This window comes from Trachypithecus francoisi, unplaced genomic scaffold (assembly GCF_009764315.1).
Source record: "Trachypithecus francoisi isolate TF-2019V2 unplaced genomic scaffold, Tfra_2.0 Lachesis_group13, whole genome shotgun sequence".
Lineage (NCBI taxonomy): Eukaryota > Metazoa > Chordata > Mammalia > Primates > Cercopithecidae > Trachypithecus > Trachypithecus francoisi.
In genome coordinates this window covers 35,362,799-35,368,132 of record NW_022681458.1, presented here as the reverse complement: position 1 = coordinate 35,368,132, position 5,334 = coordinate 35,362,799, and positions in this window count along the sequence as shown.

Below are 5,334 nucleotides of genomic sequence, written 5' to 3'. Positions count from 1 at the left end.
CAAAATAATACTAGTTTGATTATTGAGAATGTTACCTTGCGTGGGAATGCTACTACTACTATTACAGTTAATAATAATAGCTAACAATTATTGAGCACCTACATGTAGTAGCTAATTTAATCCTCACAAAACTTTAAGAGGATGGTATCATTTCAACAATGAGGATACTCAGAGAGGTTAAGTGACTTATCCAACATCACAAAACTAGTAAAGGATGGAGTCAGAATTTAAACTTGTCTCCTGGCTACTTCTTTTCACCACCTTGTTGGTGTTTTAGGGGATAGCCTCTAAGTTATTAGACACATCAGAAGACTTGGTGATTCCGCCATGAGGCCTAGTTACTGCAGTGACCACAAAGGCACACACAGGAAGCAGCACATGCACACACATATGTACCACAACCGTTGCACACTCCCACACTGCTCCTGTTCTGGCTGATCTGACATCTGTCTCTCACTTCACTTCCTCAGAAAGGCAGCCAACATTCAGATGTGGAGTCAGAAGTCAATGCCATTTCCTTCCTGGGCAACCCTTTATAAATTGCTTAAACCCTCTAATTTTCAGTGCTTGTAAAAGCATTTTGCCTCCCTCACCGTGTCCTCGTCAGGATCAAACAAGCTTATGTTGCGGCAGGCACTTTGGATGTATAGCTGTAGCATTTGTATCAGAGGAACATTACATTCATTCACCTTTCTCAAAGTGGCTACAGAAATGGGGCCCCGGGTGGGCCCCTGCTCCCTGCTATCAGCAGTCCTTGACATCCAGAGTGTTGGCCACATCATTCATTCTTCCTGTCTCTCAGGAAAAGAACATAAAGAGGTTAAAAAAAAAAAGTGGAACTGGGTGCCTTGACTCTTTGCCAGCCTAATGGGGCATATCCCAGACTCTTTCTACTCCATGATAGGTATTTTGGGTCTAAAAGTCAAAATAATCACCAAAACTCTATAGCGGCCAGCTTTCGGAAAGCAATAGTCACCTGTAACAAGTTGGTATGACTGGGATCTTCTCCGACCTTTGCAGGTTACAGAAATGACACCATACCTAGTGTAATCTCCTCTACATTTTCCAGGGCTGGATTCAAAGAAGACTCCACAGCTCAGGGACAGAACCATAAACCTGGTTTGCAGGTCTTTGTCATGAACAGATAGAAGAGAAGGCATAGGAACTCAGAGGCTGTGTGTTAGAAGAGAGAAGGTTCCCCTCCCAAGGCCAAGGAAGTGGATACCCTCAGAGACTCACCTATCATGTTTGGAGGTGTCTACAAGAAAGGGAGGCTAACAGGTTGTTTGATTGGTTTCTTAGCCCTTAGGCTTTCCAACCCACCCAACCTTCCCAACCCCAGGTAGCAATAACCGAGGGAAGATTGGTGCCAGTTACCAGAAAAACTAATGATGGATTTACCTGCATCTGTAGGTCCAGCAGTGAGGGCAAGGACTATGGATACTGGGGCTACAGGCTAACCTGACTGGGGCTGTGGGATAACCAAATGAGGCATGGGCCAAACTAGGGAGACATCAGAGAAATGTGGCATGAGGAGTCCAGCTGGGGGTATCTGAAATACGTGGTCCAGGCTCACAAATCTCAGAAGTGGCCAAGCTCCAACAACAGCCCCTTGGGGGCTTGTTGGGGTTTCCACTTCTCCATACAAAATCCAAGATCAACAAACTCCCCCAATGTATAACCTCTGGAAAAGAGATAAGAAAAGGCACCTAGGAAGAGCCTTTCCCCTCCCTGCCCTTACCAAAGAGGGCAAAGCAGAAGGAAGGAAGGAAGGGTATATGAGAAGGCACAGCACACCCCTACCTCCTCTCCAAGCCACTAGGTCCATGCACATAGCCAGTGCTGGGAGGGAGGCAGAGCTTGGAATAGAATCTCAGGTTGAAGTTGAAATTGCAAAATGTATGAGATTAAATTCCAATAATCAGAATGAAACTGATCTAATAAGCAGAAGTGAGTAAAAAATTATGGAATCCAACTGAGAAGTTGCTAAGGGAACCTGCTGCCCCAGCAGGAAGGGAGGGGCTCAAGGCCAACAGAGCACAGCTGGTAGGAATTATTAGAAAAACAAAGCTGTTTCATGCCTATTCATCAATAAGGTGAGATCTTTCAATCTAAGCTCTCATGTACCAAGGGCTCCAGTTTAAAGCACATTCATCCTTGCCCATATCGCCCAAGAGTCAAGGTTGCCAGAGCAGTGATTAGGTGTAGAACCAGCCTCAAGTTAGAGAGAATCAGGTATGAGACCTGGCTCCTCTGTGTACTAGCTGTGTGACCTTGGGCAAATTCAACTCCTCTATGCCTCAGCTTCCTCATTTGTAAAATGGAGATATAGAATTCTTGTGAAGATTCACTAAGAGTACTCATGTAAGCCATTTAGTCCAGTGTCTGGTGGATACCAAGTCCTTTAATACTATTGTTCTTATCAGTCTCTGCTCAGCAATCCACAGTATGTTCAGATGCTGTCATCTTCCTCCTCACTCAGCAGCACTCCTCTCCCTCTCTTCTCTTGCCTTTCCTGCCACTATCCTCTCTGGCTTCTTTTTTTTTTTTTTTTTTTTTTTTTTTTTTGAGACAGAGTCTTGCTCTGTTGCCCAGGCTGGAGTGCAATGGTGCAATCTCTGCTCACTGCAACCTCTGCCTCCCAGGTTCAAGCGATTCTTCTGCCTCAGCCTCCTGAGTAGCTGGGAATACAGGCACATGCCACCACACCTGGCTTGTTTTGTTTTGTTTTGTTTTGTTTTGTTTTGTCTTGTCTTGTTTTAGTAGAGATGGGGTTTCACCATGTTGGCCAGGCCAGTGACAAACTCCTGACCTCAAGTGATCTGCCCACCTCGGCCTCCCAAAGTTCTGGGATTCTTAATCTCCTTGTTAGCACATCCCCCTCTACTTTTGCCTCTTTGGGCTCTGTCCAGGTCCTCCCCTCTCTCACTTCCACAGACTCCTTAGGTGACTGCACTGATTCTCACCACTTTAAATACCATTTGGGAACCATGACTCCCAAATACACAGCTCCAGCCCTCACTGTTTTTCCTGAGCACCAGTCTTTCAGGCCCACAGCCAGATGGATGTCTCCCTTAAACGTCTCATAGGCATCTCCAAATTAACATGTCCATGTAGGAGCTCTGGGTCTGCCCCCTTCCACCACTCCCCACATGCGCTCTTCTCCAGTCTTCCCACCTTCTTCCTCCAGCCCAATTAATTGCTCAAATCAGAAAGTAATCCTTTAAGCCTCTCTCTCCATTACCCACTGCCCACCACCAACCCATCACCACTGTACTCTTAGTTCAACTCCCAAAATATATCCCTAACCTATTCACTTCTCTCCATACACACTACATCACCATGTCCAAAGCATTTAGCTATCACAAAGATAACAGAGATAGATTCCTAACTAGTCTGATAGCTTTCACTCTGCTTTTGTTGTGTGTGTGGGGGCGGGGGGGGGGGCGGGGGGCGGGGGGGGCGGTGGGCGGGGGGGAGGGCATGGGGGAATAAAATACGCATAACATAAAATTCAGCATTTTAACCACTGTAAAGTCTTCAATTCAATGGCAATTTAGTATATTCATAATATTGTGCAACCATCACCAGTATCTAGTTCCAGAGACACATTTTCATCACCCCAAAAGGAAACCTCATACCCCTGAAGCAGTCACTCTCTAATATGGTTTGGCTCTGTGTCTGGGCCCAAATCTCAAGTCAAATTGTAATCCCCAGCTGTTGGAGGTGGGGCCTGGTGGGAGGTGATTGGGTCATGGGGATGGTCCTTCATGAACGGGTTAGCACCATCTTCTCAGTGCTGCTCTTGTGATAGTGAATGAGTGCTCGCAAGATCTGGTTATTTAAAAGTGTATAGCACCTTCCCTCCACCTGCATGTCTATTTCCCCTTTGCCTTCCACCTCGATTGTAAGTTTCCTTGGGCCTCCCTGAAAGCTGATGCTGCCATGCTTCCTATACAGCCTGTAGAATCATGAGCCAATTAAGCCTCTTTTCTTTATGAATTACCCAGTCTCAGGTATTTCTTAATGGCAATGCAAAACAGATGAACATACTCTCCATTCTTCCCTCCCTCTAACCCCAGGCAACCACTACTCTGCTCTCCATCTCTAGAAATGAAGCTATTCTGGACATTTTCTATAAATGGGGTCATACAACATATGGCTTTTTGTGTCTGGTTTTTTCACTTATGTGTTGTGTCTGGCTTTTTCACCTAAAGTTTTCAAGGTCCATCCATGTTGCAGCATGTATCAGTACCTCATTCCTTTTTACTCTTTGCTTTGACTCTTGCTCCTTATTTATTTTCACAAAGATGCCAAAGTAATCTTTTGAAAATAGGTTGTTATTCTCTCATTTAAAACTTTTCATCAGCTGCCCATTGTGCATGAGATAGAGCAAAAGAATTCTTTTTTTTGAGTCAGAGTTTCTTTCTTGTTGGCCAGGCTGGAGTGCAGTGGTGCGATCTCGGCTCACTACAATCTCTGCCTCCCGTGTTCAAGCGATTCTCCTGCCTCAGCCTCCCGAGTAGCTGGAATTACAGGCATGCTCCACCACGCCCGGCTAATTTTGTATTTTTAGTAGAGACGGGGTTTCTCCATGTTGGTCAGGCTGATCTTGAACTCCTGAACTCAGGTGATCTGCCCATCTCGGCCTCCCAGAGTGCTGGGATTACAGGCATGAGCCACTGCGCCCGCCCAATAGAGCATAGAATTCTTAACAAGACCTTCAACAGCCTATATCACCTGACCTCTGCCCTTCCCACCACTATCACCTTCCTCATCGTCTCCCTCTGGCTCACTTTGTACCAGCTGCAATGCTTTATTGAAGCTTTTTCCAGGGGTAGAGCCTGTGCACATGTTCTTCTGCAATGCTCTGCCCTCTCCTCTCAGCCTATCTGTGAGCACCAGGCTTACAGATCCTGATTCCTCAATCTAAATTACATCACCCCACTTTTTATGAGAGAACCTTATTTGCTTTATAGCACATGTCATAATTTGTAATTAAGCATTATTTGCATCTTTATCTACTTATCTACATGTATCTTCCCTACTAGACTGTAAGCTCCATGAAGTCAGGAACCAAGTCTGTTTCCTTTACCAGTGTTCTTAAAGCCTAGCATTGTGCTTAGCATAGTAGTTGTTCAAAAAATATTGATGACTGAGAGAATGAATGAATGAATTTTCCAGAGCAGAAAGAGAAGGAAACGGTAATTCAGCCACTTCTGGAAAAGCCACTTCTGCTATTAGAGAATCTAATCTAAAGTTGCTCAGACAGGCGTAAGCTCTCATTTACCCTCATCATCACCACTATCATCAACAGCGACTTCCTGCTGACCT